This window comes from Asparagus officinalis, chromosome 5, assembly GCF_001876935.1.
Source record: "Asparagus officinalis chromosome 5, Aspof.V1, whole genome shotgun sequence".
In the NCBI taxonomy this organism is placed as follows: Eukaryota; Viridiplantae; Streptophyta; class Magnoliopsida; order Asparagales; family Asparagaceae; genus Asparagus; species Asparagus officinalis.
The window spans coordinates 80,726,353-80,744,413 of NC_033798.1; positions in this window are offsets into that span (position 1 = coordinate 80,726,353).

The window sequence follows — 18,061 nt, forward strand, 5'->3', positions numbered from 1 at the left end:
AGATTGTCAAATATGACTTAAGCCTAATTGACTTGAATATTAGGCATTATAGCATATAAGGCTAAAGCTAGATCTTAAGATAGGAAATGGAAACTCTCGGTTTTAGGAAACATATTATAAGCAAGAATTCTTGCAATGAAACGAGGAATAGATCGAAGTTTGTTTGAATGTTGCAAGGGTAATCCTTGACCGGGGAGTAAAATGTGATTAGCAAGTAAGTCATGATCTCTCATCTTGATACTATGAAGATGTACACCTTTATAAGGGATATTTAGAATTTTACCAAGGAATTTTGGAGTTAATTCTATTTGTATTCCCTTAACAAGTATAGAAAGTTTATCGGTGTTACTAATTGTTTCAAGACGAATTATGTTAGTGAAAAATAGCTGAACTAACAAAGGATAGTAGGGTCTTCGATTATTGGAGGAAAATAATTCTAATAATCCAATATTTTCAAAGTAAGAACTAAAGTTATGTAATATAAAATCCTCAAACTTGACAAATCTACCCGGTAGAATCTTAAAATTTGAGATATTTTTAATTTCATCAAGTAATTTAGGACTTTTCAAGTACAATGAATAGTCAACAACAATGTTGGAAGGATTTTGCATGGATTTCTTAGATCTAGACATAATTTCTCAAAAGAAATCAAAAAGAGTAAGAAGAAAAGAACTTACACAGATCTGGAGATTGCCTTAGAAGAAGAAAAGTCGACTATTAATCGTTGTAGTCGACTATAGGAACCGAAACACCATAGAATTTCAAAGACTTGGGAGAGATTTTTAAAGAAAAATGGAAGAGATCGGATGCCCTAGGTTGTGGGTTCGGAGGTCCTGAAGTGGGAAAGTTTTGTCGGTTTTGGGAGAGAGAGAGAACGTGGGTAGTTGAGGAGTTATAGGGTTTATGTCTTAAGGAAATTTCAATGGTCAAGATTAGATCTTCAAAACAAATGCATGGTCAAGATTTAATCTAAAAAGAATGTGATAAAGGGCTAGAATAGATCAAGCTGAATGAATGAATGAGATGCATCTATCTTAAGTTCAATGGGTATTGGGTTTTGGGTATGGTAGATAAAGATCCAATAAGAAACAAAACTGTATATAGTGAAAAAGCAGTGCATGTAGTCGACTACTTAGCTTAATAGTCGACTACTCTGTACTCAATAGAGTTCTGTAAATAAATTTTCACTCAGATTAGTCGACTACTAAGCCTATTAGTTGACTATTCTGTAAATGACAGTGTGTCTTATTTTTTAAAGAATGTCAGAGTAGTCGGCTACTAAGTTTATTAGTCGACAACTAATGCTATGTATGCATATGTTATGATCTAAAATTTAATTTAAATCTAACATTGAACAAATACCTAATTCCCTTCTTAAATTAATAAAAATTTCTTCTTTTAAAGGTTTAGTTCGTATATCTGCAATTTTTTTATCAGTTGATATAAAATCTAGTAAAATGTCACCCTTAATAACATGATCACGTAGAAAATAATGTCTAATATCAATATGTTTTGTACGTGAGTGTTGTATAGGATTTTTAGATAGGTTAATAGCACTAGTGTTGTAAAATAGCACTAGTGTTGTAAAATAGCACTAGTGTTGTCACACAATATATGTGAAGTGGAACACTTAATGTCATAATCATACAAAGTTTGTTTCATCCATAATACTTGTGCATAGGCTAAACTAGCAGCAATGTATTTTGCCTCTGTTGTTGATAATGACACAGAATTTTACTTTTTGAGGAACCAAGATACTAGTGAATGTCCCAAAATGTGACAAGTACCACTAGTACTCTTTTTATCAGATTTTTATCCAGTAATGTAGGCATCAAAAATTGCCTATAGGTTTCCGCACACAGCTCAAAATGAAGAGAAGGTAATGAACGCTATTGTCTGATTCAAAAGAGGATTATCTAATACCATGGAGAAGCAAAAAAATGCATGAGGCGAGTTAGCGAAGTGTACAAGTCAAAGAAACATCGAAATATGCGCAAAACGACTGAACAAGACCAGAATCGGGAAATCGAAAAGACCTAGCCACTTTAAGGTGACTCGCATTCATGCTAGCCACTGCAAGGTGGCTCACACTCATGCTAGTGACTCACACTCATGCTAGACACCTCGACATGACCTGCACTCATGTTAGCCAATTTAAGGCGACTCACATTCATTCTATCCACTTCAAGGTGACCCATACTCCTACTAGCCACCTCGACATGACCCGTATTCATGCTAGCCCTTCAAGGTGACTCACACTCATGCTAGCCACCTCAACGTGACCCGTATTCATGCTAGCCAACTAGCCATCTCAATGTGACCGCATTCATGCTAGCCACTTCAAGGTGACTCACATTCATCCTAGCCACCTCAACGTGACCCGTATTCTTGCTAGCCACTTTAAGATGACTCACACTCATGCTATCCACCTTGATGTGACCCGCACTCATGCTAGCCACCTCGATGTGACTCTCACTCATGCTAGCCACTTTGAGATGAAGCAAGAATGATAAATGTTATCACTTGAGTCAAACAAGATTATTTGATGCTATAAAAGAGCTAACGAGTGTATGAAGCAAGTCAACGAAGTGTACGAGTAAAAAAAGGGCGAAATGCACAAAACGACAAAACAAGACCAAACCGAAAAGTCCGAAGAAGCCCCTGGTAGCCGAGTCGCATCAAAACGACTCGGCTAAGGCCAGGTGGCTCGGCCAAGGTTGAGCCACGTTGACGTAGCTCGGCAAAGGCTGAGCCACCCTAGGGTGGCTCGCACAGTGCCGAGCCACCCTAGGATGGCTCGCACCCAGAAACGCTAAAATCATGTATTTCAATGTTTTTTCAGGATTTGATTATTTCAAAGCCTCCCAACTACTTGGATATCATCCCTAAATGTGGTTAGGCCATTATTAACTGAAGATGAGGCCAATTCACTTGTTCTTATCCAAAAAATAATACAACTAAAGCCTATAAATACAAGCCTAGGACCCTATACACTAGTGTTGTCCCTGTGAAGAGTGAAACATGAATTTTAGAGGAGGGCTAGCAGATCTTGGCAAACTCCAGCATAAAGAGGAAGCTATTCAAAGGATCTGAGGCATGTTTCATCATTCCTTGAGATCGGACTTAGTTTTGATCTCGAGAAGAGTAGTAATATCACTTTGTTGAGATTATTTACTTCTATGATTATTTCCTTTGTGAAGCAAGAGCATTGAATTTTTGTTCTATCAACCTGATTTGATCCGCGATGGTCCACGGACTAACATGTTCCTAGTACAGGTAAAGATCTCATGCAAGAAGCGGGTGATAAACTTCATCTGCGTGTGTTTCTAGAGAGTTGTATTTTTTATTATCATTGTGTACGAAAAACTTATAAAAAGACTAATTTTACTTTGAATCTGTAATCGATAAATGTGTAATGGATTCAGCAATGAAAATAACTTTCGACGCAACCACGTTGGCGACCATAGTGGGAGCTAACAGCCTCTCTGCCGAGGCTATAGTGTCGCAGTGAAGGATCCTAATCTCGGTTGATATAGAGGTCTAGTACGAGTTCACCAGCAGAAGTACGAGGAGTACCTGTTATCCTCCTCTGGATCCTCCTCCCCTCGTAAGTGCAGGAAGATCTCCTCCTCAAGAAAGGTGCATTGGTCTTCAGATCTGAAGACCCAGGATGATGATCATCACCCCCATTACTGCTACAGTTGCACCTTGCAACACCCCTCCGGCGTCTAATAAAATCGAATATACAGATTTGAACTCCTCCTCGATCAACGATTTGAGTGCTGAAGGCATGCTGATTCTGTCAAAGAGGGCTCATCAAAGGCAAATGCCAATGCCTCACGTGCTAACTAGCCAAGGCCTTGGAGCTGATTGACGGCATTCGTTATAAGGCAAATCTAGAATTCAGGAAATTCCTGGCACCTTAACAGCGAGCAAATAGCTCTTCCTCCAAACCATCAACCAATGAATGGATCCACGTCAAAAGGAGTCATTTGACTCTCGAGGAGAATATTCAAAAGCATCATGCACTCCTCGTGCACACACGGGTTCTTGTGCATGAAGCACAAAAGATGCGAAAGGAAGAGGTGGCTAAAAAACCACCAAAACAACGCCAAGTATGGAAGCCAAAATCCAAAACAGCAACTCGGACAAATGTCAAGATGCCCGGAAAACACGAGCTACCCAAGAGTGGCTCGGCCAAGGCCAAGCCACCTCAAGGTGGCTCGCGCCAAGGCTAAGCCAGCTCCCTCTCCTCCCGTAGCCACTTCTAAGTCTCCGTCCGCTTCCCTTCCCGTTCCTATCGTTCCCGTACTTCCGGTGAAGTCCCACGGTAGTGTGGATATCTCCTAATTCAAGATGAAGATCATGATTTACCTTGATCCTTTGCACGAGGATCAAGGCAAAGCTTCGGTTAAAGAGCACTTAGGTTTGGTGAATGAACCCCGAGCAATTCGTCAGATTAGAGGTCGTGCGCATCCTCCCAAAAAGTCAAGGACCTCCCATATTAAGAAAGTACCCGTAACCACTCACCTCGGATTACAAGTTGAAGTCCAAGAGCTCGTTAAGGCCCCACGATCACGAAGGCATGGTTTCAAACGAGTGACTCTTAAGAACACCAACGAGGCGTTATGTCCCCAAAAGGAAACGTGTTCGTTAGAAGATGACAACATTATACCTAGAAGTCATACCAGCACATGATAGGTTGCTCCGGTAATCATGTCGATGAGTTGTACTATCGGGCTGGAGGTACAAACAAGTCTCAAAAGAGAAATACCCGGGAAACGGATTCTCACTGTCCGTGTGACAAGCTCATCAGGATAGTATTATCAGAGTGTAGCTACCTTAAGACCGCTCCACAGAGGGTCTCGGTATTTTTAAGGCTTTTTGCTAAAGCGTCGAAGCACAAGCAAGGTGTTTCCACAAGAGAAGATCGACCATTTAAGATGATGAACTCCCAAAAATTACCATCAACATGGACGATAAAGGGAAGTCAACTCAATGTTCCAGTCTTGACTCTTTACAACTGATATCCCAGCATTTAACTCGGTTGCACTCCAGAACTATCAGATATAGGGATTATCAAAGGATGCAGAGAGGGCTATCCTCAGATGATGAAACATTGGACGCTTGTTCCGAAGTCGCTTCCGACAATACGGTGTCCAGCACAGGACAATCTTGTGAGGTGTTCATGATCAATGCTGAACAAATGGCTAAAATCCTCAAAGATGCTTTGGCCAAACAGAAAGAGAATTTAAAATTCAAAATAGAAATGATTGTGCAATGGATAAGGGAATTACATGATCAACAGTTTCACGCCTTATCAAATCAGATTGGTGAATCTAGCCATCGTAACACTACTAATCAAAGAAGTAGTGATTCAAACGTGGATGAAAATCCCAACGCTGATACCCCTCCTATTGACTAAAATACTGTGGGTGGTTCTACTAAGGGTAACAACACTAGGGTGGTCTAGTGAAATCGTCCAAAGAAAAATACAAGCGAGGATGAAAAAATGAAAGACCTGGAGAGAAAGATCAGCACATTGATGTCTGCTCAAGAGGTAAAGAAGACCAGTATTCAGTGTCCCTATCCAATAGAGTGAGAGTTGATCACATATCCGGTAAAGTTTAATCTAATCAAATTCATACTGTTCGATGGGAGAGGCTCCCCTACTCAGCATTTAATCTACTTTAAGTCCTACCTAGGCGTGATCTCTGGTAATGAACCCTTGATGGTTTGGTCATTCGTTGGTACCCTTCACGGAGCTGCCTTCGATTGGTACCACCGTCTCAAGCTAGGAAGTATCAACAGTTAGGATGACATGAAGAGTATGTTTCTCACCAACTTCTTCGATGATGACACTAAGGTGTCAATCGGCACATTGTTTGATGAGAAGCAAAAAGACGGAGAAGCGGTCGACAACTTTGTTAAACGCTTCTGGAACAAGACAATGAATTGTTGAGACCTGATCATGGAGGAGTTCATCCTCCAAACTTGTTACAACAACCTCTCTTTGGATGTGCTAGAAGCTATGGGAACAGCACTGTCCAAAACTTGGAAAGATCTGAAAGTGCGTGGGGAGCAACATGAATGCTTCCTCAAAAGGAAGAAGGATGAGAAAGGCCAACCGGTAGTAAATCCACCTAAGCAGAACTTCATTCCTCATGGCAAAGGGAAGGTGCCGGAAAATATAGTAGACGTGAATCAGACATTCCAACTATAACCGCAAGTGCAGCAGCAGTCGCCGTCTCACTAGCAACAGATACCACAAAGGCAACAGAAGACCGCAAAACCAAAGTTCCCAAAGGAGTATTCTTTTAAGGAAGACAAGGTCCCCAGTATATTCAAATACCTTCTGGAGAACAATAAGATCAAGTTGCCTCTAATCACTGACCAGGAGAGAGTTAAGAAGACTACAGATCTAAAATACTACGTATTTCATAGAACGGTTCATCATCCCACCAAGACATGTTATGCGCTCAAAGACAAAATCTAGGCCTAATTGGCGTCGAGATCATTACTACGAACCAACCCAAGGAAAAGAAGGTAGGTGCTAATGTAGTTACTATCAGCTTCGGTCTGCTCTCCTAACATGGTTTCAACCAGAACCCGTGATGAAGGTGGAAATCAAGACCGTCAATATCGATCCCCACAGACAGCGCCAGAAGGGGCTAGTGCCACATATGGCCCCGAGCTGATAGTAACTTCATTCGTCTCCTCGGTCCCTCCTCCACCTCCTTCTTCTCTCTAATCTCCCTCCAGCTCCGCCTACCCCCTTCACCGCCTCCACCTATACAGTACACCTCTTCTCTCCGCCAGCTCCTTTATGCCGCAGCCCACGCTGCAAAACAGCCACAAACAGCTCTTCCACCTTCAGCCCATACGCCAAGCTTCCTACCCTATGCACCGCTCTCCCTCTCCGCCGTTGGCCTATCCCCTCCTGAGCTGACGCAATAGCCCTTACCGAGCTCCCTGCCCACCTCCCTCGCCACTGCGACAGACGCCGACCGCTCAGTTTGTCGTAAAATGCCTGTCGCGTATACACCATCAGCCTAACTCCACTTCGCCACGACACTAACCGGCGTCACTGGACAGCCCCTCGCCAAAGTTTCTTCCGACGCTGCGCTCCACCGCATCCGATCCGACCCGTTCCGTCGACTTTGACTTGTTCGACGCACCGAGGCAAAATCTCGCCTCTCCTTATTGTTGTTTCAATATTTGTATGTGTAGATTAGTTTGTATTATAATTAATTGCGTGTGTTTTTTGGTGAATAATATTGATTTAAATTATATATATATGTGATAAATAGTATTTTCAAAATAGTTATAATAAATTAAAAGAATTTATTTTGATAACAGAATTATTTTAAAAGAATTTATAATATTTTCTAAAAGAATTTATTCGAGGAAAAAGAATTATTTTAGAATAATAAGAAGAAATAACAAGTTAGGTGTTAAAATTAGAATTTATGAAATATTATCGAAAAAGAAAAAAATTAAAGGTAATTTATGTTAAATTTGTTATAATGAGAAATAGTTTTAAAGAATAATTTTGGGAAAAGAATATTTATTAATTAAGAACGTATAACTGGTAGTCGTAGAGCGCGATATTTCATGTGTAAAACGATATCAGTTTCCATTTTTTATCGCATTATTATATTAGAGGATATTTAATTACGGTTAGTTTACATGAGAAGTTTGGACACCCAGTAGTAAGTTATCAATGAAACCGATTTATGTGTGCATTCATACTATGGTAGGTTGTTCATGCATTCTATGTTTTAATGTAATGATTATTCATGCTTTACAAACTTGTTTAATCATGTTCGACATGACATGTTATTATTGTATAGAATTAGTTTTATTTATTGCCTCTTGTTGTGATTAAGAACCTTAGTAGTTCATGACTTAGTGGCTTTGTGCGTCATGAACAGACCTAGTGACATGTGTGGGTGTGTTGATTGAGTTTAGGTGGTGAACCAGAGTTTTAATAGGGATTATGATCATTGACTTAGAAAAACGCAAACAGTGGGGATGGGGAAGACCTTGTTCATATGATCGAATATAGCTGTTGATGTATCTTCCAGGCTCGCCCCATGATCCAGTGTAGCTTGGGGTTAGTTTGTTGGGTCAAAGTGAAGCTAGTGTAGTCACTTTGGTCCGTGAATTTGACATTCACCCGAGTTTAGCTTGAGTTCGAACCAGGTTAAAATTGAATTGCGTGTAGCCTTCTGACCAATCCAGTGTAGCGGCCTATTGGGTGCACGTATGGGATTTGTGAACAGTCAGTTATCCGATGATATGAGCGTTGACTCTGTGTGAGATGTGGACCAGTGAGTTTTAGGATGGTTAGTATTCGACCCAGCTACTGTATGTATATAGTTGTATGCTATCATGTTTAGTAAAGAATTACATCTTGATTTATTAGATTACCAGTTGCATGTATCCTTGTCTTTTCCATTATTATTATTACTGTCATAGCATGAGCCGTTCGACCGCTTCATTCTTCTATGTAGGATCTTACCGTGTGCCATGCACGCTGACGTACACATATTTTCTCTGGTACGCGTTAGACTTAGGGGACAAACAGGTCTAGTTCGATGATGCAGTAGAGCCGGTGTATGCCCAGCCAGAGTGTCTTTCCGATGGAGTAGAAGAACAAGCTGAAGCGTAACGGTTTTCTTCTGTAGTAATAGTTGGACATTAGAACTCTTTATCATATTTTTTTTAGTTTGATAATGGATTTCATATTTTTAGCAGTACTTTTTTTATGGACTATGTATTTTTATTTTGAGTTGGACCATTTCTTAATAAGGGTATTTTTGACCCATATTTTTATGTCTGGGATGATTTACTGATGATGATATGTCTATTTCTTATTATGTATTGTTATTATATTCTTGCTATTATGATCGGGGACCTGTGACTGATATTCTTGTGTTTGACACTTAGCGTATTGGATTGAGAAGAAAAAAATAGTGTATATTTCTCCTCAATCTAATACGTCGCGGGCTTATTCATATTCTGATTCCTGGGTATTTTGGGAAGCGGGGCGTGACATGTACAAATGTGATTATTATGGTCATTTTAGTCATTTGACCAAATTTTGTTTTGATTTGAAAAGAGTTTCTCATTTGCAAAATGATTTTAAAAGATCATCCTTATTTACAAATATTTCTCGTGCATTAGTTATTGGTCAACAAAATCAAACGGGCCTCTTTCATTACACGTATTACAATCGAAATGATCATTTGCATAATTATTGCTATGACCGGTTAAGTGCACTAAATACGCCCAAATTGGTTCATAACCCTAGGGCATTGAGCTTAAATGATAGGGGTCATATTCCTAAATCTTTTGGTACCAAGACTACTTGGGTGCTAAAATCTTTTTAGTTTTAAACCAAGATTTTTAGTGTTTTTATTTTTCATTTCTTGGTTTTGAAAAACGTGTTTTGAAATTTTTGTAAATGAAAATAATTTTTTTGGTTAATTATTTTGTTTTTATTTTATTGACTTTGATTTTGACAAGAGATTTGTGTTTAAGCAACCCCCAGATTTATTGGGTATTTATTGTCAAATCATATTTACCAAGTGCTAATTGTTTATATCAGTTGCAATAAGCTCTAAGAGCTTGGTATGATTGTTTATCTAGTTTTTTTTGGCAAAAATAATATTATTGATATTTATTTGTTTTATCCAAAGAATACCCTTTTTAATTCTTTGTGGATAAAACATATAAATGTTTTTGACATTATTAGTTGCTTAATCACTTGTTCTTCAAATATGATGATTTATAGATTAAGCATGCTTTTATGTTTTTATGGTTTAGATTTTGATTTACGATTTCATTTGATTGATTTGATTTTCATTTGGACTTTCATGATTGTCATGATTTTTATGGTTCTCATAATTTGTTTTCATTTGAAAATATTTTTCATGATTCTCATGTTTTTCTATTCTCTTGATTTTATAAATCTATATATTGCTTTTTGATTTTGTTTTTTAAACTTATGCATTGAGACACTATTTTCATAATGACATATCAATATGTGTTCTCATGGTATTTTTGAATGTGAGTCTTTCATGATTTTTTTTATATATACTCACATTTTGATGCCTGGTTTTTTTATGTATTAAGGCATTTTGTTAGGGGAAGCTTTTTCCCTTTATTTATTTTATACTCACCTATGCTTATTTGTAGGGGGAGCTTTCTCTCTCTTATTCTTATTTGTTTTCTCCATTTTAATATTGACAAAGTGGGAGAAACAAGTAGTTTGTGAGTATTCATGAGTACTTTGTTTTCTTATATATTTTATATATACTCTTTGTGTAGATTGTTTGTCATCATTAAAAAGGAGGAGATTGTTAGCCTCATGTTTATGAGTCTACTCCATAATCATGTTTTGATGATTACAAATAATTATTAACATCATTTGTCTAGTGATTGTATTTGTTTAATAGGTAATCTACACAAACATCGATGTCGGAGGTTGGATGGAATCGAGCTTAACGACGATATCTTGGAGGTTGGAGGAAATCAAAATGAAGCTTTGCGCAATTCAAGTCATGATTCAATATCTCTTCATCCGCAACCAAGATGAGCTAATATGAAGATCATGAGCTTGGGTATATTGTTTGTAGTATATGTTTATATTATGTGTGTTAATACTTTAAAGCTGAAACTACACACATACACGTTTCGTTTTTATCGTATTATATGTTTTTAAGAAAATAACATGTTTATAGATTAAAGCCTTGATTATAACTGTTAAACATCTTTTATAAAGTCCACTAAACCATTTAAAAAAAGTTTCAAACTTATTTGAACTCGTTTTGTCAAAATTAAGTTTTTAACAAGTTTATGTTTGTGCATGTTTTTGCAAAACAAATGAGTTTTCACAAATGGAAAATAAAATTTGAAAAATTCTTTTTCTAACATGTTTATAACAATTTCCCAAAATTTTATCATTTTTGGAGTTGATTTACTATATTAAATTGATTTTACAAAATCAAGTGTTTTAGTAGTTTTTAGAATCTGGAATATATATGTTCAAAAAATTATTTTTCACAAATGGGAAGTGTTATTTCATAAATTCTTTTCTAACATGTTTATATACATGTTTAGAAACGTTTTACAAAATTTCACAATTTTTAGAGTTGATTTACTATTTTTAATTAATTTTACAAAATTAGATACGTAAAATTTTAGAATCTGGTGTGAACTGTGTAAGTCGACTTGCTACAGTATAAGTCAACTTAGCAGATGTTTTTCAGCCTATAATGGGTAGTTTATAAGCTGACTTATGCACTATAGCAAGTCGACTTATAACATTATAACGGCTAGTTTTTCTAGATTTTCAGGTTTCTGTTTTTTGTCTTTTTCTTTGGTTTTCTCTTGGTTTTGGGGCTTGTTCTATGATCCTATATATACCACATACCCTCTAACTTCTAAGGGTAATTAAGAAAAGTTTTAAATAAGTTTAAAAGTTTGTTTAAGTTTTGTTTCAAGTTTGTGTTAGTGTGAAGAAGTTTTCACAAAGAGGAGGCTTGCAATTTTGTTTGAGGAATTCATCATCATTCTCTCTTCTACATATCTTTGTGAATTGGAGAAGTTTTCTAAACTCTATTATCTAGCCTTTTATTCTTGAATTTTCATATTTATATTTGCTAGATTAATTTGAGTTTGGTTTTATTTCACTCATTGTTTACACACACTCACTTAAGCTTAAGTATTTCATACATAATATATTAGGGTTGTGAGAGTGTAACATTGAGTGTGGGCTTATATTATGTTCTCATCTATTGTAGAGAGAAAATTATTATAATTGAGCTTTATTTGTGAGATCATATATTATTGCATAAGTACACCAAGAGGAGTGTAAGGTGAAAGACGTGGTCAGTTTCAAGAGGAGTGGGGTCGGTGGTAAAGCCTAGAGAGATGTGATAATTCCGAACACTTAAGGAAGGTGACACGTAAGAGGCCAACACTTGAGGTGTTATTTGTATAGTTACTAGTGTGAGTTGTAAATGTTTGTCGGTGAGCGTAGAAAATCGAATTGTGAGGTGTAAATATTTTTGGGTGAACGTCGAAAATCCATCGTGATAGTGGAATTCTCCCGAGAGTGAGGAGCGGAGACGTAGATCGGAAGGACCGAACTTCGTAATCATATCATGTGTTTGCAATGCCTATCTTGTTTTATCTTGTTTATGTTTATTTCGCCCTTAGTCTAATATCCTTGCATATAATCTTTTGAATATCACTCTTGCTAGGATATTTTGTTAATAAGTTTTAATCTGGCATTTATATCGGATTAGATTAGCATATATCCTATTCACCCCCCCCCCCCCCCCCCCCCCGATGCTCATTTAGATAAGGTGCAATTAATGTCTGCCATAGCTTGATTAAATCTCTCTATTGAAGATACTTTTTTGACTAAAAACTCATGGAAGAGTAAATTGTAGGGCTTAAATTCCTTATCAGACAAATAAAAAACTCTTTCTCAAATGATTTAGCATACCTATTTTTTCATCCTTTAGTCCAAAAGAAAACATGTTTCTCTATTTATCACATAACCTATGCACAAGGTGTTGAATCAAACAGGCAACTAGAGTGAAAGGTTAATACCCTACACAAGAAGAAAATTAGAACAACATTTATGAGTGAAAACGAATAAAGTAAAACTTCATGAATGGAAATAAAGAAAAATTCCATTAGTAGCTCTATCTTATATGAATGATACATTGAATCCATTAGTAGAGTGAGCATTGATCAAAAATTCATACATAGAGAAGCCAATGAATCAAAGCCTCGAACATTTTGTAAAGATTTTAATTAACAAATTAACAACTAAAAATCCATAAGGAAAACTACCTACATATATCAATACTGTCTCAGTAGTAGAGCAAAGATGCACAACAGATCAAAACATCAGTAAGGAGGAGGCCTAGCACATAAAAAACATATTTTGGTGCAAATAGTCCCCACACCTGCCAGAAAGAGAACAGAAAAAAGATGAAGCACTAGTAAACAAAAAAAACAAGCAAAATGATCAAAGCCTCAGTCATAGGAGGATCAGCAATCGCCTTAAAAATCCTAGTTGTAGCGTTCTCCCCTGATGCCAGCTTCTATAGCACGGGAAACTTGTCCATCCATGGCTTCGCCTCTATGTCAAATTCTTACAACATTAACCTTGCCCTACTCAATGGAGTTTCAATGGTTCACTTGCACTCCAACACCCCAAAGTTTCACCATTTCTTAACTTTGATAGATTGAAGTTCTATTCATGACAATTTGATACCCCAATGTACAAAAAAAGTTCACGTTAATTTTGTTCAAGAACATTAACAAAGCAAAAAGTGAATGAGATACAATATTTCTCACAAGATTTCAGTGTTTCTAGTTTCTAGAAAGTGATGAATGAAGGTCTCAGATTTTCAAATTATGGACAATTTGAAAGCAAGCAAGATATAAAAATCAAAAATTGGATTAGCACAAAAAGATAACTTGGATCTTTAACTCAAGGCGATTAGACCTTAAATCAAAGAGCATCAACCTCTGATACCAATTATTAGACCCTAGAGGGGGGTGATTAGGGTCTTATGCTAATCTAATCCGATTTTATGCCAATTAAAAATTAATAACAAACTATTCTTCTTGCAAGATAGATATACAATATGTTATAAGCAAGAATAAGCAATATGAGCAAATGAATATATCCTAGCAATGAGATATACTATGAAATATATGCAAGGATATATAAACTAACACAATGGAGAAATAAAGAATCTACAAATGTGATAGGGAAATTTACGATGGCGATAAGAATGTAATGAACACTAAGCACAAATGAAACGCCAAAGCAAACTCAAACACAAGCAAATGATCACGGAGTTTGGACCTTCCGTCCTACGTCTCCGCTCCCCACTCCCGGGGAGAAATCCGCTATCACAACCGGGTTTTCTACGCTCACCCGAATAACGTTTATACCTCACAATGTCGGTTTTTAACGTTTACCGATCAACGTTCACAATCACTCACAGTGTCGGTTTTCAACACTCACCGATCAACGTTCACTCCTCACACTAAAACACAATTACAACAATTGTTTGTTCTCTAATATGGATGAGAACACAATGAAAGCTCACACTCAATTGTTACAACTCTCACCAACCCAAATATACTATGTATGAAAATACAATAAACTCATGTGGGTGTGTGTAAGCAATGAGTGAAATAAAATCAAATCTAAACTCAATATAAAACTACCTTAACGAATGATAATCAAATACCTAAGCAAATGTAAAGCTAGATAAGAGTTTGGAAAACTTCTCTATAAACACAAAGGAGAGGATGAAGAAGATTGATGATGAACCCCTCAATTGAGAACATAAGCTTCCTCCTTTGTAAACACAAACCCCAAACTTAAAACAAACTATAAAACCCTCTTAAACTTATTTAAAACTCTCTCATTGTCTATGAAATGATAAATACAATGGGGTATATATAGGATAGAAGAAAACAATCCCAAAAATCCCAAAAAGCAAGTTACCGTTACTGTGCAACGGTAACATTGGCGGTCGACCGTCGCGGTCAACCGTGAGAAGAAAAACTCAAAAACTGCTCTCTGGACTACATACGGTCGACCGCCATGGTCAATCTCACTGTAGCATGATCGACCGTGGTGGTCGACCGCACTGTAGTAAACATGCACAGGCAGTTTCTAGTTTTTGATAGTTCTAGAATTTTGTATATCTGACTTTATAAAATCAATTAAAAATAGTAAATAAACTCCAAAAATCATGAAATGTTTAGGGAAGGTTCTAGACATACAGATGAGCATCTTAGAGAAAGAATTTATGAAAAATCACTTCACACTTGAGAGAAATAAATGTTTGAATACAGATAAATAGTTTCTGAAAAACTGCTGAAAACTCGGTTTTGTAAATTCAATTGAAAATAACAAAATAACTCCAAAATTAGTAAAACTTGGGGAAATATTTGTATATATGAATATAAGCATGTAAACGAAGAAAATTTTCAAATTGCATTTCCCAATTGTGAAAACTCATGTATTTTGTAAGTATGTCCAAAACATGAAAAGTTGATATATATGAAATTTGATGTTTTGACATAAACACAACTTAGAAGCATTTTCAAACGTTATTATAGACTTAATAAAAGATATAAAAAGTTGTTATGAAGTCTATAAACTAGAAACATATATATATATATATATATATATATATATATATATGCATAAAAACTAAAAACTTGTATGTATATATAAAACTATATATACATAGAAACCAAAACTAAAATGTGTGTGTATATGATATCGAGCTTAAAGTATTGAACACACATAATATAAATCTAAACTAATATACCCAAGCAATCTTGATCTTCAATAAGCTTGACTTGGTACACTATGCGGATGAAGCTAAACTTGAATTGCATAATCTTCACTCCACAATTCCGCCTACCTCCATTTGACATTGTCGTTGAAGCGCTATTCCATCCATCCTCCAACTCGTTATTTATCTACAATAAATAAAAATTCACAAACACTAGACAAACAACATTAGTAGTAAATTGTTTGTTAAACATCATCAAAATAATAAGGTCAACAATCTCCCACTTTTTGATAATGACAAATAATTTTTACAAAAAGGATATATGCATGAAAGAAATGAATATATAAATTAGAATTATCATGCATATAAACAAAAAATAATATACTCATAATATTTCTCCCCCTTTGACAACATCAAAAAGGGGACAAATGGATGAAGAGAGCGGACGCTCCCCCTATCAATATGCATGGATGAGTATATCACATAGAAAGATATAAGGATTGTTCCCCCTATCAAAATGCCTTAATGAATATATGCAATGAATGCTAAGGCATTGATACGAGTTGCCGTGCGAGCACTCTTGATCGCGGAATTATCAAGAGTGGGTAAAGAAGAAAACAACTGAAGAACACAAGAGTTATAATTAGGGCGAAGGAAAATACATTCTCTAGATTATGAGAATCAATTAGATTTACAAAAATCTCTCTTTCACAATCTCTCTAGATCAAAGAACAACCTCTCTGATCTCTTTTCTGATTACAATCTGAGTTCTAAACCCTAGAAAAGTCGTGTTTCTATTTATACTAAACAGAAATCCCAACTGGAGCAGGAAACAGACCCAGGCCCGGAACCGCTACGCGGTCGACCGCAGTGCCCAAGGCGGTCGACCGGTCAGAACGACGAAAAACTGGAAAATCGATTACAGTGTTTCCGGTCGACCGCAGAACGTCAAAATCTGGGAAATCGATTATAGGGTTTTCCGGTCGACCGCAGCGCCACCTTCGGTCGACCGCTCTCAGTCCCGAGACATAGTCTGGGTCTGTGCACTAAGCGGTCGACCGCCGTGACCAAGTCGGTCGACCGGCCAGAGTCCAACTGTATTTCCTGCAGTTTTGACGAATCCTTCGACTTCGTTGCTTCCAATGGCCTCTTCCACGACTCCTCTACTCTATTCTCAAGATACCATGAGAATCATCTATCCTCAAGCTTCCATGAGGATCGCTAAGCTCCCGAAGAGAAGATACACACGTATCATGGGTCCCCCCTTTAGGAACTTGAAGTCCCATTCAAGTTAGAACTTCAGCTGAGGGAACTCGCGAGCCCCTCCTTCTCTGTTGAACCACTTGGCCTTGCTAGGGACCTGACCTTGAGCTCCAATGAGAAACGACTCCTTCGTCCCCCACCTCGTCTTGGTCGTCTTCCGTTCCAAAATGCAATCTTCTTTCAGTGGCTCCTCTCTATCAAACCACAAGTCTTCAACATGCGGTAAGATCATCTTGTCATCACCTTCATCATCCAATAATGGAGGCTCAAACAACTTCAAGTACTCGGCATTGATCACCGAATACATGCCTAAGTAAGGTGGCAAATCTAAACGAAAAGCGTTGTCGCCAATCTGATCGATAATTCGAAATGGACCATAACGAATAGGCTTCAACTTCTTCCCTTCTCCTTTGAGCCTCTCCTTACTCAATTTTAGCCATACCATATCGCCTTTGCCAAAATTACATGGAACCCGATATTGGTCATGCTTCGCTTTGTACTTAGCTTGTGATTTCTTTAATTAAGCTTCAACCGTGGTATGAATATTTGCAATCTTCTCTAGAAATCGCTGAGCACGTTGTCTTTCACTCCCCTCCTTGACGTCCACTGTGGCTTCACTTGAAAACACAAGATCGAACGGGCTCGGCGGTAAAAATCCATAACAAGTCTCAAACGGTGACTTCCCTGAAGATCCATGAATCGCCCGATTGAAAGCAAACTGCAAATATGGTAAACTCTCATCCCAAGTCTTAGGATGCCTGGAATTATACCCCCGCAATATATGCACCATAGTCCGGTTGACTACCTCCGTTTGTCCGTCTGTTTGTGGGTGAAAGGCCGTGCTCTTCTTTAATTTAGTGTCCATCAAACTCCACAAAGAATCCCAAAAATGCCCGAGAAACCGGCTATCCCGATCCAAAATAATCGAGCTCAGCAACCCAAAGTGCTTTCACACATGCTCAAAGAACAATTGTGCTGCACCCGCTCCCGTCACGGTCTTCTTACAAGGAATCAATATCACCATCTTGCTGAACCAGTCCACCACAACGTACAAATAGTCATGCCCGTGCTTCATAGTCGGCAACCCTCCTAGAAAATCCATAGAAATGCTCTCCCACGGCCTATAAGGAACCGGTAATGGTAGGTATAATCCCCTCTTTCTGTTAGAAGGCTTCGAAATACAGCATAACTTACACCCTCCAACATACTTGGTCACATCATCAAGCATCCGTGGCCAAAACACATGTCGCCGTAGATTGAGAAGCGTTTTCTGAATGTCAAAATGCCCTTGCACACGCGAGGTATGTGCTTCCCGAATCCACTACAATCTATCACCATCTTCCGGAATGCATAGTGATGTCCCACGATACAACAAGCCATCTTCTCCAAGTGCATACTCCCCCCTTCGACCAGCCTTCGCCTGCTCAAACACACTACCGAAGTCC